At 43.0% G+C, this 20170-nt stretch overlaps 2 long non-coding RNA genes across 2 annotated transcripts; both read right to left on the bottom strand.

Annotated features, from left to right (window-relative positions):
• Positions 1-13: 13 nt before the first annotated feature.
• On the bottom strand, positions 14-15803 carry LOC121642738. The gene is made up of 4 exons (XR_006010962.1): positions 15342-15803; positions 15256-15261; positions 13859-13864; positions 14-26 (listed from the first exon to the last, which is right to left on the bottom strand). It is a non-coding gene; the product is annotated as an uncharacterized LOC121642738 (long non-coding RNA).
• Positions 7906-11912, bottom strand: LOC121642740. Its single transcript, XR_006010964.1, has 3 exons — positions 11767-11912; positions 8449-8451; positions 7906-7917 (listed from the first exon to the last, which is right to left on the bottom strand). It is a non-coding gene; the product is annotated as an uncharacterized LOC121642740 (long non-coding RNA).
• Positions 15804-20170: the final 4367 nt, after the last annotated feature.

The following is a 20170-nucleotide window of genomic DNA, read 5'->3' as shown; positions in this document are numbered from 1 at the left end:
CATGTTCAGCGTATGCCACCAACTGCCTACCATTAGATAACCAACACAGGACTTCTCGGATCACTGTCCTGCAGCGTTTTCAGCTTTCCCTGCTGTAGCACTCCTGCTTCAAATTAAATGCTTCTTCAAAACATTCTTGTCAACTTCTACGCGAGCTTCTTAACAACCCATTCATTCCACTCAACCATGTTGCACAAAAAAAAACACTGAATATTTGCACCACACTGGCTCAAGAGGTCCACAGTTGCTGATGTACAGGTTACTTCGGTCTTCTGGCTCAACAATCTCTTTCAATCTCCATCAATCGTCCAAGTACGCAGAGCCTTTACTTACAGATTCAAGGACACTGAATACTAACATTTAATACAAAAAAAAGTTAAATTAAATTAAAAATAAAATAACAGAAGCTGACAAATCAAACCTTCACAATGCTCTCACATCTCCTCGCTTTCCCATTGGCTGAAAATGGAATTCTCCTCTTTTGTGTGCATGCAATGTTTCCCTTTGTATTCATAGAATGTAGAGTGTTCCCTGTTCTGTTGCCATAGCATTTAGAACTTTTCCTTAATGTTTACAATCTTTCCCCACATGGCGCCATACTGTTCAGAATCTTTCGACTTGTCGCCATAGTGTTTAGAGTCTTCCTCGTTATGTGACCATAGTGTTGAGAATGTTGCCCTTTACTTTCCTACTGTCCCTCTCCCCCTCCTCTCCTTCCCCCCGAGGCATGTGGTGGGTTGTTGGACCATTGGACAAAATCCAGTTGGACAGAATTCATTGGACCTTCTAGCCTTGGTGGATATCCTAAGACATTCAAAAAAGTATAGCCACTGTCTTCCTAACTTCTTTAAAGGAACCCGTCTAATCCCGAAAGTGTCCAGAATTCTGTCTCAGAGACGTTCAGGACTTTCCATTTCTCATGCCTGAGAAAGAAAAAGCTAGAGAAAGCACATTCATTGTATTCCAAAAGACATGTGTGAGACTCCCTGAAGCATGTGGAACAAGGTCTTTTGATCAACTGAAAGGAAAATTGATATTTGGACCATCCAGTAAAATGTTATATTCGTAGTAAACTCAGCACCTCTCATTATTTTTAAGAACAGCATTCCCACAGTCAAGCACAGTGGATGTAGCTTTATGTTGCGGGGGGTGGTTTTCATCAGCAGACACTGGGAACATGGTCCATTTTCAAGGAATGATGAATGGCTTTAAATACAGGAAAATTCTCAAGATCTGTTTCAGTGTTTTGAAGATTTCCCACTGGGACGGAGGTTCTAGTTCCACCAAAACAATGATGCTCGGCTTACTGGTAGAGCAAAACTGGAGCACTCTAAGAGGAAAGGATGAAATGTGTTGGAATGGCGCAGACATAGCCTTGATCTCAAACCAAGTGAAAATCTTTGGCATGCCTTCCGTATTGCTGTACAGCAGTGGGACATATCCACGTCTGAAAGAGCTGGAGAACTTTTGCTTTGGGGAATGAGGAACACACAGGAAAGCAGCTTCTTGCACCAGACTCCGTCCATCCTTTCATTATCTCTAGCAGCTTATTTCACTGTAGGGTTGGGGTGAGGGGTGCGGAGATGGAGCCTGTACCAGCAGCTACTATGCAGGAGGCAACCTTCATCCAGAATAGATCACCTCTCCATCACAGGGCCAACACAGAGAGACCAAGAACCAGTCACACTCAGTCCTATGGAGAATTTAGAGGCAGCAATTAAGCTAGGGGGAATGCTTTTGGACTGTGGGAGAGAGTCGGAGTAACTGGAGTGACACCAAAACATGCACGGGGAGAAAATGCAAACTAAAATGAGAGTGTACTGACACAGTTGATACATTGTTTTTCTTCTTTTTTGTTTTTTTGTTTTTTTTATTATTATTACCTTGCGTTGCTAATTTGGTTATCATTTAGAAACTCTTGATGATTGTCAGCTTTGTTTTTCTGTAAATGCTGTAGGAAATTCTCTGTTGTGGTTTTGTACAGGTGTAGCAGTTGGTTGTCTGGTTGTAGTATGGATTGAAGGGTCACTGCCTTCTATGTGCTGTGTCGTTGTCTCCTCTTTCTTGTTTTTGCTTTCCTTTTTGCTTCTTTTTGCTGTTCTTTTCTTATTTCTGTCCCCTCTGGTCAGGTCCAGCAAGACTACATAGATTCCATAATTCAAAGTAACAGTAAATAAATAAATAAATCATCTCAGATTATCAAGAGGAGCCTTATAACCATAAAGCTCGTTTTAGAAAAGCAAATTTTTTCAGCACAACACAGCAGACAGACCATTAGTCTGCTGCAAAGATCCTGGATAAGACCATTTATGTATGTCGATATGGTGTTTAGAATGTAGCCCTTTATATATGTCGACATGATGTTTAGAATGTTGCCCTTTATGTTGACATGGTGTTTAGAATGTTGCCCTCTATGTCGCCCTTTATGTCGACATGGTGCTTAGAATGTTGCCCTCTATGTCGACATGGTGTTTAGAATGTTGCCCTCTAGGTCGACATGGTGTTTAGAATGTTGCCCTTTATGTTGATATAGTATTTAGAATTTTGCCCTTTATGTCGACATGGTGTTCCTAAATGTCCTCCCTTGTTTTAAATCTTAAAGTCATCAGTAAAATAAATAAATCATTTCAGATTATCAAGAGGAGCCTTATGAGCATAAAGCTCCATTTTGCAAAGCAAATTTTTTCAGCACAACACAGCAGCCAAACCATTAGTCAGCTGCAAAGATCCTGGATAGGACAGGGGAAAAAAAAAAAAAAAGAATGTTGCCCTTTATGTCGACATGGTGTTTAGAATGTTGTCCTTCATGTCAACATGGTGTTTAGAATGTTGCCCGTGAGTTCCACAAGTAAGGTAGCCAGTTCCACAGGTAGGTGACGCTGGTGGCAGGTAAGTGACGCTAATGCTGTAGGTGACGTAGTTCCGGGGGAGACGGCAGATTCAAACTAGGCGCGCCCAAACATTTATACTTTCATTCAATTGTATTTTGTGCCAGTCTAATCAAAATATTCTTTAAAGTAGGAAAATAGTGTCTTTAAAAGGTACACTCTGGAGCACAGCGAGGAGGATTTGGCCAGCCTGACAGATTTTATAGATCGTTGTTACGACAGAATCGTCATGGGGAAACCAAACAACACGTCCACCCCCTCCACCTCATCCAAGTCCAAGAGACAGCGAAATGAGGATTCACCTGGAGCTGTTTCTCCACCGGGGAACGACTCAACAGATGTTCTGATCTCTATAGATAAAAAACTCAGTAGTTTTGATGCGCGTTTGAGCCTGGTAGAAATTCTCCACAAAGAGTTCCAGGGGCTACGTGAATCACTAGAATTCAGCCAGAAGCAGGTGGAAACTCTGGCTGTAGAAAATGCTGGTCTCAGAGAGTCGGTAAAATCCCTCAACGAGGGCTTGACCCGTCTCTCGGAGGAAAATAAGAAGATGAAGGAAACGGTGATCGATCTGCAGGCGCGGAGCATGAGAGAGAACCTGGTGTTTGCAGGGATTCCAGAGCAGACGGAGGAGGATCCCGAAACCACGGTGAAAAACTTCATCAAAACCCACCTGAAGCTCCCAGAGGAAACGGTGAAAAACATCTCCTTTCACAGAGTCCATCGGCTCGGCGGGAGGAAACCTGGGTCCAGCAGACCAAGACCTATTGTAGCGAAGTTCGTCAGCTTCAAACAGAAGGAGCAGGTGAAGAACCAGGGCCGCGAACTGAAGGGAACGAACTTCGGAGTAAACGACCAATATCCGAGAGAGATTCTGGACCGACGGAGAGTCCTGTTTCCCATCAGGAGGAATTCCATCACGCAATGCGCTCGCGCTGTCATCGCGGTGGATAAATTATTTATTAATGGACAGCTGTACCGCGACCAGGACATCACTCCGTGGCTCTACTGACTTGGTATGTGCTTCAATTTTCCTGTTTTCTCACTAGATCATGTTATATCCACAAAACTGCCATAAAAGATAATTTAGTTAACAGTAAATCCACTGCCCGTCTCCACTACACTGTTCTCAGCACAGATGCGTTTTTTAAATTACTTTTTTCCTTTGGCACTGTCGCTCTTTTCACTCTTCACACTTCTTCTCTCCGACCCTTTAACGGTTAACGGTAACACTTGTCATTATATTATATACACATCAGCACTTTTCATGATTCACAGGAACACACACAGAACAGCACAAGTGCACATACATCCCTGTCACAACCAACAGGCACATACACATGCACGCAGAGAAGCAGTAGGATGCACGCACAATATGCATAGTAATATGCAAGTAATATGCATATAGCCTCATTTCTGTGGTTGGTTCATGAACGAACTCACATTTGTCACTTGGAATGTGCGTGGAGCTGGCACAGGGAAAAAGAGGTTAAAAATTTTTAATCGTTTGCAAGAAATGAAAGCAGATATAATATTACTCCAAGAGACTCATTTATCAAACTCAACAATAGATCTTCTCTCAACAACCCAGTTTCCACGCGTGTATTCAGCTTGTTATAATTCTAGGCCAAGAGGAGTAGCAACTCTTATTAATAGAAGGTTAAATTTTGATATAGATAATACAATCATAGATCCAGAAGGCAGATTTATAATAATTACATTATCTATTAAAAATGTTAAGTTATGTATCGCAAATATATATGGTCCAAATGTAGATGATCCTCCTTCTTTCACTCCCTCTTCGCCTCTATGGTCACTCAGATAACACACTAATTATAGGAGGTGATTTTAACATTATACTGGACAAACAAAGTACCACAGGAGCTCATCGAGTCTGGAAATCCTCAGAAACTGTAAAACAGTACATGAAGGATTTTGGTCTCTGTGATGCTTGGCGCTCTCACCATCCCACACTAAGAGAATACACCTTCTTCTCTTCAGTCCACCATTCCTATTCTAGATTAGATTATTTCTTAACTAGCAGCTCGCTGATGAATGACATGTCAGAAATCAAGATCCATCCTATTAGCATTAGTGATCACGCACCAGTATCATTCACTCTGAGAAGTAAGAGCAATAAACCAGCAACTAGAAACTGGAGATTTAATACGTCACTACTTAAAGATCCTGAGTTTATCAGCTACTTCAAAAGAGAATGGTCCTTATATCTAGAAAATAACGACTTGCCAGAAACTTCAGCGTGTGTTCTTTGGGAAGCAGGAAAAGCAGTAATGAGAGGGAAAATAATTTCCTTTTCTTCTCATAACAAAAAGAAGGAAACTTTGAGAATTTCAGAGTTAGAACTCAGAATTAAATCCTTAGAGGACACTTACCATGTCTCCCCAGAAGAACACACACTAAATGCTATAAGGAAAGCTAAACTTGAACTTAATAAAATAATAGATTAAAAGACGCAATTCTTGGTGCAAAGACTTCGATTGGAGAATTTTGAGCATGGCAACAAATCCGGAAGGTTCCTGGCTAATCAGTTAAAAACAAATAAGGAGAAAACAACCATCTCCTCTGTCAGAGATCCAGAAGGAAACATCAGCCACAACCCTGACAAGATAAATAACACTTTCAAAGAATTCTATAAAACATTATATACATCACAACTAACTACAACAGATGACAATATTGATAAATTTCTTAGTAACATTAATCTTCCACAATTAAAACATGAAGATAAAATGGTCTTGGATTCCCCCCTTTCAGTCGGCGAACTCCATGAAGCTCTCCAGCATATGCCCAACAATAAAGCCCCAGGTCCAGATGGTTACCCAGCAGAATTCTACAAAGAATTCTGGACAATGTTGGCACCCACTTTCTACAATATGATATTAGAAATAAAGGAAAAACAAAAAATACCTTCAAATATGAACCTAGCCAATATTACTCTACTAATAAAACCAGGTAAAGACCCGACACTTCCATCCAGTTACCGTCCAATTTCAATAATAAATGTAGATCTCAAAATAATTAGCAAAGCTTTGGCCAGAAGAATAGAAAAAATAACCCCTCTAATAATACATCCTGACCAAACAGGCTTTATTAAAGGTAGACATTCCTCTACTAACATGCGTAGATTAATTAACATCATAGATTATTCTACTCTACATAATCTGGAATCCACAGTAATTTCTTTAGACGCAGAAAAAGCGTTTGACCGAGTAAACTGGAAATTTTTATTTGCAACGTTAAACAAATTTGGGTTTGGATCATCTTACATAGATTGGATAAAAATATTATATAACAACCCAAATGCATGTGTGAAGACCAATGATCAAACCTCTCCAAGCTTCTGTTTGCAGAGAGGCACTAGACAGGGCTGCCCACTTTCTCCATCACTCTTTGCTATTTTTATTGAACCCCTAGCTGCTGCCATAAGACAAAATAAAGAGATTAAAGGAATCCATGCCAAAAATATAGAACACAAGATAAGTCTTTATGCTGATGACGTATTACTCTTTCTCCAGAACTCACCGACGTCTCTCCCCCAGACAATCACACTTATTAACACATTCTCATCAATATCTGAATACTCTATTAACTGGTCTAAGACTATTATTATGCCCATCAACTGTGACCTACAAAACATACCCAATACTACAATACAGTCTGGAAACATTAGATATCTAGGCATAAACATTTCCCCCAGGTTATCAGAACTAACAAAGCTAAATTATGTCCAGCTACTTAAAGCAATAGAGGATGATCTCTCACGGTGGAGGCGCTTACCCATATCACTCATGGGGAGGGTTGCCACAGTTAAAATGATGGTTCTATCTAAAGTAAACTACCTGTTTTCAATGATACCCACTAAACCATCCTCCAGTTGGTTTAAGTCACTGGACTCACATATATCTAAATTTTTATGGAAAAATAAGCCATCACGTATCAGTCTAAAAACTTTACAACAGACTAAAGATAGAGGCGGATTGGAGCTACCCGACTTTAATCATGTTTTCTTAGCTAACAAGCTGCAGTATATCTCCAAATGGCTTAAACCTAGCAGTCTGGATGAAACATAGTTAGATGTAGAGCAAGCATTGTGTGAGGATGTGTTTATCTCTGATCTGCCATTCATCAGCTCAACCATCAAAACACATAAGTGTTTTAAAAGCATCAATATCAGTTCCTCCTTAGTGGCTTGGTGGGATTTTCTAAAAATAACCAAATCCTCACTTTTTCCATGTAAGTTTACACCCCTCTGGAACAACCCTGACATCCTGCAAAACAAAAAGCTTATCAATTTTACTCAATGGAAAAATAAAGGAATAAAACAGTTAGAACATATAATAGAAAATGGAAACTTCTTATCATTTAATATTCTCACTTCACAATATGGAATCAGTAGCAAAACATTTTTAGAATATCACCAGCTTAAATCTATTATATGTGAAAAATATACCATTAATCAATTAAACTTACAGCTACCTATTAGGGTGGCTGAATTCATGAATCTCAATGCCCCAAAGCTATTATCAAAAACATATAGACTATTATCCAAACTAGAAGACTCAATCTGTCTTCCAACTTCAAAATGGGAGGGTGACTTATCCAGTAACTTTAATAAAGATAAATGGTCACAAATATGTTTAAACACCTTTAAAATGACTAAGAATTCAAATATGCAACTAATACAATTCAAAATTCTGCACAGAACTCATTATACAGGATGTTCAGGATGGGTCTGTCACAATCAAACATCTGCTCACACGACAATGAAAACACACCTGACAACTATCTCCATGCCTTGTGGTCCTGCACACCTGTCCGCAGGTTCTGGCTTCAGGTATGTGTGGACATGTCAACATGGTTTAAATGTAATATTCCTACAATCCCCGCACTATGTCTACTAGGTGACTTGGGTGACATTAATATGGCAATTAACTCTGCACACCTGATACGCACAGCATTATGCATCGCAAAGAAAACTATCCTTGTGAACTGGAAAAACAAAAATAATCTGTGTATTCAGCAGTTTAGGAATCTCTTAGTTGACCACATCAGTAATGAGACAATGTCTGCCTCCTTAAAGAACCATTCGGCTGAATCTCATTCCTTCTGGTCCCCTGTGCTTAGTTCCATCACTTAGTGTAGGTGGAGGACTGTGACCTCGTTGCTATGGGGGTTTGAGAAAGGGCCAGGAGTGACTGGCGGTTGCGGGTTCTTTGTGGTTGCCCGTGATGCGGGACCGGGCTGCTCTGCGGTGGGGGTGGCTCTGAGTCTGGCCCCGTTGGGGGCTGTGGGGGCCAGCGGTTGGAGTCGCCTCGTGGCGGGGGGTGAGGCCACTGGTGGTGCCTGGGTTGGTGGGCGTCGGTCCTGAGCCGGGTGGCCGGGCTATTCTGGGGCGGGCTGGGCGGGGGTTCTGGGCTCTGGTGCCTGGGGGTGGTCCTCCTCCCTCCGGGGTTGTGGGCTCCGTATGTGCCTGGGGTCTGGGCCTGCCCGGATGTGCTGCCATGGTGTGGGTTGGTGCATGCCCTGGTGTCTGGTTGACACCCTGGGACCCAGGGTATGGCCCGGGGGCAGGGGGGGGTGTAGGGGTTTGAAGGAGGGCTGAGTGGGATTCGGGGGATTATAGGGGGAGGTGCTGGGGTGTGAGACAGGGATGCTTGTATGTTGTGTGTGTGTCTATACTTTGGATGTTTGTGTGAATGGGGGGGTATGTTTGTGTGCGTGCGTATGCATGTGTTAGGGGCCGGGTCCCGGGATGGCTACGCTGGTGGGCTGCTGGCTCTATGGGGGTTGGGGCCCGCTGTCCGCTGGTCCGCCTGGGGTGTCCGCCTGGGGTGTGGCGTGATTGTGTGGTGGTGAGCGATTGTGGGTGTGGTACGGGGGAGGGTGTGAGTGTGGGGTTATATGGGGTGCAGGTTGAAGTAGATGGGGAGTGGGGGGAGGGGCCGATAGCACCCTGGTTCCCGGGGTGTGCGGCTGGAACATCGGGGTGTGTGCTGGCCTACGCCGGGTGGCTGTCTGGGGGGGCGTGGTCCTCCTGGGCATGTTGCGGGCCCGCTGCCTTTGGGGGGTGGGGCGGCCGCCTCTGGGCTCCCGGGGTCCTGGGCCCTTCGCTTGGGCTGCCCTGGGTGGGCCGGTCCCTGGCGGGGCCGGCGGCTGCTGATCTTGGCCCACTGGGGCCTGTGCCCCGGGACCGTGGGGGGCTCTTGCTGGGGCTCTCCTCTGCTGCCCTTCGGGTGGGGCTGGAGTTGTCTTTGTGGTGGGGTGGCATGGGTTGGTGCTCCGGGTCTGCTGCTGAGGGCCCGGCCCAGGCCCTGGTCTGCCTCTGGCCTCCATGGAGGCAAGGTCGCATTTGCATGATCTCACTCACCACTCTTCATCACTGATCACTCCTTGTTTCTCATGCTCTGCATGCTGACACAGTCACTGAGTTGTCTAGTGGGTTTTTAATATTAAGCGATAATTATTAAAAAAGGAAAAAGAGGAGAGAAAAAAAAAAAATTGTATTTTTCCTGTGAGTTAGTATCTGGTTGCTGTTATGTCTTTTTGATTTGATTTGGTTATTATTTAGAAACTCTTAATGACTGGCAGCCCTGTTTTTTTTTTTTGTTTTTTGTTGTTTTTTTTTTTGTTTTTTTTTTCTGTGTGTGTGTTTCTGCTTTTGTAAAAGTTGTAGGAAATTTTCTGGTGTGTTCATGTACAGGTGTAACAGTTTGTTGTCTGGTGATGGTGTGGATTGAAGGGTCGTTTTCCTTCTGTCTGTGATCTTTTTGTCTCCTTTCTTCTTTCCCTTTTGCTCTTTTTTTTGCTATTCTCCATCTTTTTCTGTCCCCTCCGGTCAGGTCCAGCAAGATTACATAGATTCCGTGATTCAAAGTAAATAAATAAATAAATTAATCACATTATCAAGAGGAGCCTTACCCATAGGCCTCCCCTTGGCAGAGCAAATTTTTTCAGCACGATACAGCAACCAGATTATCATTTTGCTGCTATGATGCTGGACAGGACAAGTTAAAAAAAACTGCACAGAACAGGTTTTAATATCTTTGTAAGATGACGAAGGCCACAGCTACACTCGGCTGTAAAGTCACGTAACATTTCCCTACCTCATCATGGTCTACTTTTCTATAAATGACTGAAATGCTGAGACAAAAATTACAGAGGACAGAAAAATGTCCAATGTCTAACTGTGTTACTGTGCAGAGTCGCTCTAACTATTCAGATCTCAGGTAATGTGTTGATGTTAATAAAACCAACAAAAAATATTTAATCTATTTCAAGCTGTAATACAACTCCAATTCTTCCAATGATGGTAGATTCAGCTTGTTCAGCTGTGTCTGCTGGATAGACACGAAGTTGTCAGCAGTTTCACCTCTATGGAAGAGTTTACAAAACCAGGATTTTTGTCTGATTTCCGGCTGGATGAACCCCTGTTGTCCTGCATGGTTGGGGTGTGATCACCTGTATGTGTGATCCAGAAATCATGTAGAGAGAAATGCGGAGCAATGGTGGAAATCAGATCAGTAACATCAGACTATTTAGTTTTTATTACAAGGACAAAGTAGAAACCTGTTCTATTGTCCTTGTTAGAATATAGAGCAGTAAAATTTAAAAGATGAAATCGCAAACACAATCACAGTAATGGTCAGAGAAATCACAATTAATTTTTTTTTTCATATTGTTCAGGCGGATGTCTGTACCCTTAAACTTGTCTGGTATTTGTAATGTACATAAACACAATTCCCACAGGAAGGATTAATATAGCTTATATAGATTAATATATATACAATATAGAAAATATAAGAAAATACAGCTAAGACAATTCTTATCTGACTGTTCAATATTTTAGTTGTGTGTTTCTACAGATCTTCTAACCCTCTTCTTTCTCTTCTGTCATGTAAACTTCAGAAGACCCTGAAAGCTACCTGCGTCAGCGTCTTGTCCAGTTTTGCTCGTCTCTGAAGACAAGTGTTGGAACTGTTGCAAATATTTTATAAGCATTCTCATTCATTTACTCATTTAAGCATTCTTATTCATTTATTCATTTACATTTTATCCTTAGATTTTAGTAACATGCATTAGGCTCTGATTTTAATTAATAGAGCTACATTATATAGTGGTGCTGAGGTGAAAACAGCTTAATTATTATTATTCCTTCACAGCTTACAGATAATGCATTCACAAACAGGACACAAACTCATACAGGGTTACTGAGTTCAATACTGAGAAAATAACTAAGGACTAGGGACCTTGAAAATGTTCTTGATGTCCAGTAGGGAGTGGTTGTAAATATTGTTGTATCTCCTTACTTATCTATTCACTCCTAGCAGAACGGAATTTTCCAGTAACTCGGAAAAATTATTAAAGAACAGCCTTTGTGTAAAACTGTGGCAACAGGTAGAAGGGAGTCAGCAGAAAGGCAGACAGATAACAAGGCAGAGCAAAGTATCTTTTTCCTTTCAGCTCTGACGCACCTCAGACGAAGGACCTGGAGGAATCAAATTCCCGGAAGAAGGAGGGACCACCTTGCAAAATACACATTCACATGAATGCTCACCACATGCACGCACATAGCCACAATGCTTTGTATCAGTATAAATGAGGAGGATAATTTAGGTAGGCGGGTCCTTTGGCTGAACCGAAGGGTCCCGACACTTCATGTATTAGTGGACCAGAAGCTAAGCTAACAGGCCTCCTTCTCGAGAAGATAAGTATTATTTTCTTATTACTGGCTTAACAAAGAATTGTCAATTCTACTCAAACTCTGGTGTTCTTGCCTTCTTTTAAAAATGTGGATTTTTGAACACTCTTCCTTCTGATGATTTATTTACAGGTGGTGAACAAATCTTTTAAAGCCAACAAATAATATTTTAAAACTTCAATTGGTGACCCACGACGTGATCCACTAAGAACGGCAACGGAGAGTATCCAGAGCAGGATCCGGGTTGTCTGAGTCTGGGATCCCACCGCAACAAAGGTAAGCAGTAACCTATTGTACTTAATGTACTGAATACTGCAGATCGATTTTAACCAAATTTATCAGACATCCTGAACCCTCACTCTGGTGAGTACAAAGCCAGTCTGTAGGAAAGCAATTCATTATATGGTAAAAAAAAGTAAAAGGGTTTCAGTCCCTGTAAAGGTGAGGTGCCAGTCCTCACCACAGGAGGTTTCAGTCCTCCTGTGAGTAAAAAGGGTTCGAGTCCCTTTCTAGTTTTGGGGTACCCCATTGTATGTTTTATGTTTGTCTAATGTCTTATGAATAATAATTTATAAATATAAATATAAATATCAATATAAATATATAATTACAACAATAATTGTGGGGAAGAAAATAAATATATATATATAAATTGTATGTAGAGCAAACTGTGGTGGCTTTGATACACAGAACATAGAGCAACTGAAGATAATAACCTAAAAGTGTGGGATTGCACTGTCCTATTCTAGAACCGGACAGCAGCAGCTCAGAAGGAGGTGATTTTGCATACTGTATTGTGACATCTTTGCATTGTGAGTGTTATTAGAGCTTCAGAGATTTTTCTGTGGTGATTTTTGCCTGCAGCATTGTTGCATTTTTGCATTGTGAGTGTTTTCAGAGCTTCAGTGATTTTGCTATGGTATTTTGCCTGCAGCATTGTTGCATTTTTGCATTGTGAGTGTATTCAGAGCTTTAGTGATTTTTGCTATGGTAATTTTGCATGTGACATTGTGACATTTTTTCATTGAGAACTTCATTGATTTTGCTATGCTGATTTTGCATGTGGCATTGTGATATTTCTGCATTGTGGGGGAATTATATTGTGGGGAGGCTTTTAAACACAGAGCTTTAAGTGTTTTGAAAAGAAAAAAAAAAACTCTCCGCTGTCTTCATTTAATTCCGGACAGTAGAGGATTGAGACAGCGCACCTTTTTACTGGATAAATTTTTTCTGCTCTGTGGGGGAACTGTATTGATTGTTGACTTCTGTTGTGTGGAGAATTAAAACCGGGTTTTGCGAATATCACACCGGACGCTGAGTGAACATTTTGACTGAAGCATCGCACTGGTGAAAACCTAACGGTGTTAACTTAAGCCAGTGGTCTGGTGAAGTAGGTTGATCTGTGATCTCGCAGGTGGTGTGAAGGTAGCAAACTCGGGGACACGATCCATTCACATACATCAGAGTCCATATTTAAAACATGTCTATTTCAGCAGAGCAAGTCCCTCCTGCGGAGGGCAAGAAAGATAACTTTTTAACTTGTGTAAAAAACCAAGCCCAGTCAAGCATTGCAGGCAAAGAAAAAGAGTTTGATTCTTTTTGGTCAGATTGTGTGACTAGAATGCAGACAAGCCAGGTGAATGTGGAAAACCCTGATCCTCGAAAGGTACTGACATGGTTAAAGTGTGCAGAATCTCAGGCAGAAGGAGCTAAGGAGGTTGTTAAGAAAGAAATGGAAAACGCGAGTAGGATTACTATGGGTAAGAAGAAGAAAAAATTTGAAGAAGCCGAGAATTGGAGAGCTTTTATTCATCATATCTATATTACTGCAACAGCATTGTTTGCACTTCAGCGACACCAGCGGAGCAGACACGGGGAGTCGAGCTTTTCTCCCTCCCGCCCTGGTCCACCTCCTTATCAGACCTCTCCAAGCCCTGCTCTTCAGGCGCCCATCATTAATGTAAAAGGAGGATTTTTGGATTGTGAGGAGGCTCGGGAAGAGTCTTTGATTTCTCATACCACCTTGTATCCATCACTTAGTCCTGCAGGACTTCTCCATTCTACATCAATGGAACAGGATAAGAGGGACAGTTCTAGCAGAAGGAATGTTACTAGTCAGCTTATAGACCACCCTCAGGAGACTGAGCACACGTCTTGCTCCCAGACTGAACCACTTTCTGGTTCAGACGGAACATTTTCTATGACAGTGGCAGGTGTTTTGAGTGCCACTCCAGTAAAAGCCAGCACGAACCCCTTTCTGCAGCAGATGGAGGACATTTCTAGACAGAACCATCAACAGGTCACTCAGGATTCCACTTCTTCGTGGCATTCTTCTCGGGACCCCGCTCCCTCTACCAGCATGGCCACTTCTGACTTGATTACTTTTAAAAGCACAGAAAACATTTCTTCAGTGGAACCGCAGAGCTCTCTTTCCACCGAGCCACAATTGGGCCCACCATACTTTCAGAATATGCCACAGCGACTTGGAGGAAATTTTCCTCTGATGCAACACCAAGCTGGAGGCTCAGTTTACAAGCCTTATTCTTTGACAGATATGCATTCTCTTACTTCTAAGTTACCTGCTCTCACTTCTGGGGGATTGATGTGGTGGAACAAAATGATTTCTCTTACCGCAGGGACTCAATTGGCTCTGGGAGATGTGCGAGGGATGGTTGCCTCCTGTACTTCGACTCTGACTCTCAGAGAACTTGATTACTTGGCAGGAACTTTTACTCATCCTAATGACACCCCTTTGGGACCTTATGCTACTGCATGGTCAGCGGCACTTGACAGAACATTTCCCCCTCCTGCGGGTGATGTAGCTAAAATGACTTTCCAGAGAGATGACAAAGAGACACCAGAGGACTATGTACTGAGATGCATTACTACATACACTGACAGGGTCGGGCATCACCCCAGCCGTAGTGAGGTCCATTGTTCATGGTTTAAGCAGGCGTTTGAGTATGGCCTCCCTATTGAGGTTAAGGACAAATTAGGGGACCAGCCTGACCTTTTCCCTTCAGAAGCTTTTGAGCGTTATTGCATGTTTGCTAAGCATCATCTTAATCAGTATGACAAAAAGCAGAAGGAACAGCAGAATCAGAAAGAGGAGATGGAGGTCTCAGTGTTGAAGCTTCAGTTAGCAAAACTCAGAGATGATGTAAACAGAGAGAAAAAAGCTAAGCAACAGATGGTAGCCACACCCCCTACTCCACTTCAGGCCCCGGTGACTGTAGCTCCACAGGCCCCTCCCCCAGCTACGCAGCAGTCCTATTATCCTCCATACTCCGGCCCTCCTAGGGGGCGGGGAAATTTCAGGGGACGCGGTGGAAGGGGTGGCCCTAGGCGTGGTGGACGAGGAAGGGGTGGGCCAGGACAGCAGGGGTGTTTCAACTGTGGACAGTTCGACCACTGGCATAAGGAGTGTCTCCTCTCTCAGCCACTCCCACAGCAGGCACCCTATGCCTCTGCAGCTCCGCCCCCACCACCTCCTCCTGGAACTGGAGGGTGGATACCTCAGCAATAGGGATGCCCAGGAGGAGCCTATCCAGTCATGGGGGAGGAGGCAGAGCCCATGATGACCGTCAGAGTGGGTGGAAAGTTTGTGAATTGCTTGGTAGATTCAGGGGCAAAATGGTCCACTTTAACCTCTGTCTCACCTGAACTTTTGTCCACTGATACTTTGGCACTCACTGGCTTCTCTGGGACTGTTCAACATCTGCCATTTTTCCCACCGAGGCAGCTGGATATCATTTTGAACATCGCTATGTTTCCTCTCCACACTGTCCTGTTCCACTGATGGGCAGAGACATCCTCACTAAGCTGAGGGCAGAAATTCTTTGTTCTCTAGATGGAGTGACTGTCAGATTCCCTAATGGAAATATAGTGGACTGTAACTCTGGTCTCATTCATTCTGCCTCACATGGACAATGGCTTCTTTCCACCCCTCCTGCTTCTCCACCCAGCATGCAAACTGAACATGCACGTATATTCTGGCTTCTTTTGGATGACCTCACACCTTCACCACAGTCACTGCTCACCCTGTATGCTCAATGGTCCCCCTGGATCCATCACCATGCTCCCTACTGCCCCCCTCCTGACCCTCCTCACTGTACTATGTTATATGATCGCTGGGACACCAGCACTGATTATTATCACAGATGGACAGATGAGGCTGTGGGGACCTGGGACCTGTCTGGCCTTCCACTTCACTGTACAAAATCTGTTCCCTCACTCAGGACAAAGCTACACCTGAAACTCTTCTTTTGGACAGACAGCATGGCCGTGAAAAAACTGACCATCCACATAAAGATTTCTTTTGCTCCACTCTGCCCTCTTCCCTGTGGGCTGAGGGGCCTGGTGATGTGGGAACACCTATGCAGGTTTCCCATGTTACTTTTGACTATGAGTCCCCCAAACCTGTCTTTCACGCTCAATATCCCATTTCTGAAAAAGCTATGGCTGGATTGAGACCTGTCATTGCTGATCTCAAAGCTAAACAGGTTATTTATCCTACCTCTTCTCCCTGGAACACTCCTATTCTTCCTGTCCCCAAACCAGGAACTGACATTTTCAGAATGGCTCATGACCTCAGACTCATTAATCAGATAACCAAAACCAAACCACCAGCAGTCCCTAATCCTTATACCTGCCTGAACTCCATCACCTCCCAGTTCCAGTTTTTCTCTGTCATTGATCTGAAGAATGCTTTCTTTCACATTCCTCTCCACCCATCAGTTCAACCTCTCTTTGCTTTCACCTTCGAAAGACAGCAATACACTTATCGTGTTCTTCCTCAGGGCTGGGTTCTGAGCCCTGGGATCTTTAACCAATGTCTCAGAACTTTTCTGGAGGACCTGGATATTCCTCCAGGTACCACTCTTTTACAGTACGTAGATGACCTCCTAGTGGCTGGAACGGATATGACAAGCTGTCTTAATCTCACCATGTCCCTGCTGCAGAAACTGGCAAACGGTGGCTTCAAAGTTTCAAAAGATAAAATGCAGTTTTGTAGACCTGAAGTTCTGGTTTTGGGACGTCTTATTTCTGGCCAGAATCTGACTGTCTCTCCTGATCACAGAAATGCCATTCTTCATGCTAACAAACCTTTTACTGTTCAGGACATGCTTTCTTTTCTTGGCTTAGTGGGATATAGCAAAAATCATATCCCCTCATACACGGAGCGCACCAGTCCTCTCAGAGACATGGTCACAGAGGCTGGTCACCGTAATCTTAAAGCCACACTCTCATGGACTACTACAGCTGAGGAAGCCTTCATTTCCCTTAAACAGGATCTGGCCTCTGCGGCTGCATTGGCCAGACCTGACTACTCCTTACCTTTTCACTTGGACACCTCATTGTCAGGAAAACATGCTCATTCTGTCTTATATCAGCTTAAGGAGGGATCACGCAATATCCTTCGTTATGACAGTGTCACACTTGACCCCATGGAGGTCCGACAGCCAACTTGTGTCACCGCGACTGCAGCTGTCGCTGCTCTACTGGTGAAGTCTGCTCCTGTGGTTCAGTGTCATCCTCTCACTGTACACACTCCTCATGGAGTTAGAGCTTTGTTGGACTCTTCTGCTTTCACTCTTTCTCCTCTTAGACGCACAAAAATGTCCCGCATTGTGTGTCAGCCCCATATCACCTTTGAGTGCACCCGTTCTAATGCTGCTGAGGCCTTCCCTGAAGGAGAATCACATGACTGTGTGCCCAGAGTTATCTCTCTTTCATCTTTTCGCCCTGGCCTGTATGCCACACCTCTTTCTGATCCTGATCTCTCACTCTTTACAGATGGTTGTTGTTTCAGGGGCGCACAGGGGGAGTTAAGGGCCGGATTTGCAGTGGTCCAAGATGTAAATACACAGGGAAAAGAAGGACAGTTTGAAACTGTCCTAGCTGAAATCATTACAGATGAACACAAGTCAGCACAAAAAGCTGAACTAAAAGCTATCATTGCAGCCTTAAAATATGCAAAACATAGAAGAGTGGATATTTTTTCAGATTCTGCTTACATTGTAAATGCTGTACATATGGAACTTCCACAGTGGGAAAAAGGTGGATATCTGACATCCACTCACAAACCAATTAAACATGCCAAACTCATGAAGGACTTGGCACAGGCTCTCTTAGAACCCACAGAAGTGGCAGTTGTTAAAGTCAGAGCACACACGAAAGACCAGGACAGGCAAGCCAGAGGAAACGCAGAGGCAGATAAAGCAGCAAAAAACGTCACTGGCTATCGACCACAGCTATTTCAGATGCTACTCTCAGACCAGGAGGGACTGAAGGAAATAGAGGAACAGGAATTGAGAGCATCACCAGAGATTATAAAAACTACTGTTTACTATTCATTTGATATTTAAATTTTTTCCTTTCTCAGACCTTTTTGGGAGCTAATGAAATTTAATATTTTTATATTCTAAAATTGTATTGTATTTTTATTATAAAGCAGCACTGTTTAAGCTTATAGGGCAAGTTTCTTATTTTATTCATTTTAGTTGTCTTTAGAAAAATAAATAAATAAATAATTATAAAGTACCCCCTTTCCGAGATGGTTCGCTGAACCACACAAAGCTATAAATGACTCAGAGGACAGGTCTTATTTCCATACATTCCTTAAAAGACAGATAATGAACCTGGACACTGTTGTATTTACAGTAAAGGCATTAATTTAACACTCTGAACAGATGAGAAGTCATATTCTCACTGAAAACAATTCAGCAGATGTTAAAATCATATCAGTCATAATTTTTATTTTAAGACAAAATTTGGAACTGAACCATGTTTGTTTTTTTCTTTTCCTTTTTTCATAGCCTATTTTTTAAGATGAAATTGATCTGTGGTTGCTGTTGTATTACACTAATCTGTTCTCTCTGTGAGCGTTCTATTCAGGCAGCGATTGACAAAAAGTATTCTCCTCCACCACCTTATTCAGCTCAGTTTCCCCTTCTGGAGGTCCAGTCCCTGCTGGACTCTGATGGCCCCCTGGATGGAGAAGTGTCAGGGGAGGACACAGAGGTTTGAGACCCCTTAACCATATTTTCTGCAGCTGACTTCCTGCTTAAAGATACAGACAGTACTGTGTTGGTTGATGAGGGTTTGAAGCTCCGGGAGACAACGGATCTCTCAGACAATTGCTATTTAAGGGTTAACCACACAGGAGGATGGTTTAGTGGACTGAAGGAACCAGGGGGAGTTGTTGCAAATATTTTTAAACATTATTATTCATTTACTCATTTAAGCATTCTTATTCATTTACATTTTATCCTTAGATTTTAGTAACATGCATTAGGCTCTGATTTTAATTAATAGAGCTACATTAGATAGATAGATAGATAGATAGATAGATAGATAGATAGATAGATAGATAGATAGATAGATAGATAGATAGATAGATAGATAGATAGATAGATAGATAGATACTTTATTGATCCCGAGGGAAATTCAAGCATCCAGTAGCATATACATACATTAAAGGTTAGTACTTGACATTAGGGGTTAGTACTTAAGCATAACTAGACTAATTTAAAATTAAATAGAGGCAACGGTAGACAAAGAAGACCATTATTATGGTCTATGTACATATATACTGTACAGGTGATCAAGTATGTACATATGTTGACGGTGGTAGCCAAACAAGGTGCATGAGTGAAAAAGTGCAGGATGTGCAAAAACTGCTGAGACAGTGTTAACAGAATGGGATAAGAGCAAATGTGCTTCCAAATGAGAAAAAGGCACATGTCCATAAAAACTATTCAGACTATGGTTGTGGTTGTGACCCCTGCGCCCTCAGCGAGATGTTGTACAGCCGGATGGCCCGGGGTACGAAAGAGTTTTTGAGTCTGTTGGTGGAGCAGGTCAGGGACAGTAGTCTGGGGCTGAACACACTCCTCTGCCTGCTCAGAGTTCTATGCAGAGGGTGAGAGGAGGAGTCCAGGATGGTCAGGATCTTGTCCAAGGTCCTTTTTTCTGCCACTGAGACCAAAGAGTCCAGCTCTGTGCCCACCACAGATCCTGCCCTTCGGATCACTCTATCCAGCCGTGCTGCGTCCCTTTTCTTTATGCTGCCTCCCCAACACACCACAGCATAGAAAAGGACACTGGCCACCACAGTCTGGTAGAACATCAGCAGCAGTTTCTTGCAGATGTTGAAGGACCTCAGCCTCCTTAGAAAGTACAGACGGCTCTGTCCTTTCTTGTGGATGGCGTTGATGGTCTCTGACCAGTCCAGTCTGTCATCAAGCTGCAGTCCCAGGTACTTATATGAACTGACCGACTCCACCTCCACACCCTCTATGGAGACGGGCCTCAGGTCTGATCTGTTCCTCCTGAAGTCCACCACCAGCTCCTTGGTTTTGGAAGTGTTCAGCTTCAGGTGGTTCGCCCTGCACCAGCCAACAAAGTCTTCCACCAAACTCCTGTACTCCTCCTCCTGTCCATCCTTAATACATCCAACTATGGCAGTGTCGTCTGAGTACTTCTGCATGTGGCAGAGCTCAGACTCATACTGGAAGTCTGATGTGTAGATTGTGAACAGGACAGGGGAGAGCACAGTGCC

This window comes from Melanotaenia boesemani, chromosome 7 (genome assembly GCF_017639745.1).
Source record: "Melanotaenia boesemani isolate fMelBoe1 chromosome 7, fMelBoe1.pri, whole genome shotgun sequence".
Taxonomy (NCBI): Eukaryota; Metazoa; Chordata; class Actinopteri; order Atheriniformes; family Melanotaeniidae; genus Melanotaenia; species Melanotaenia boesemani.
This window is presented reverse-complemented; position numbering and strand designations above follow the sequence as displayed.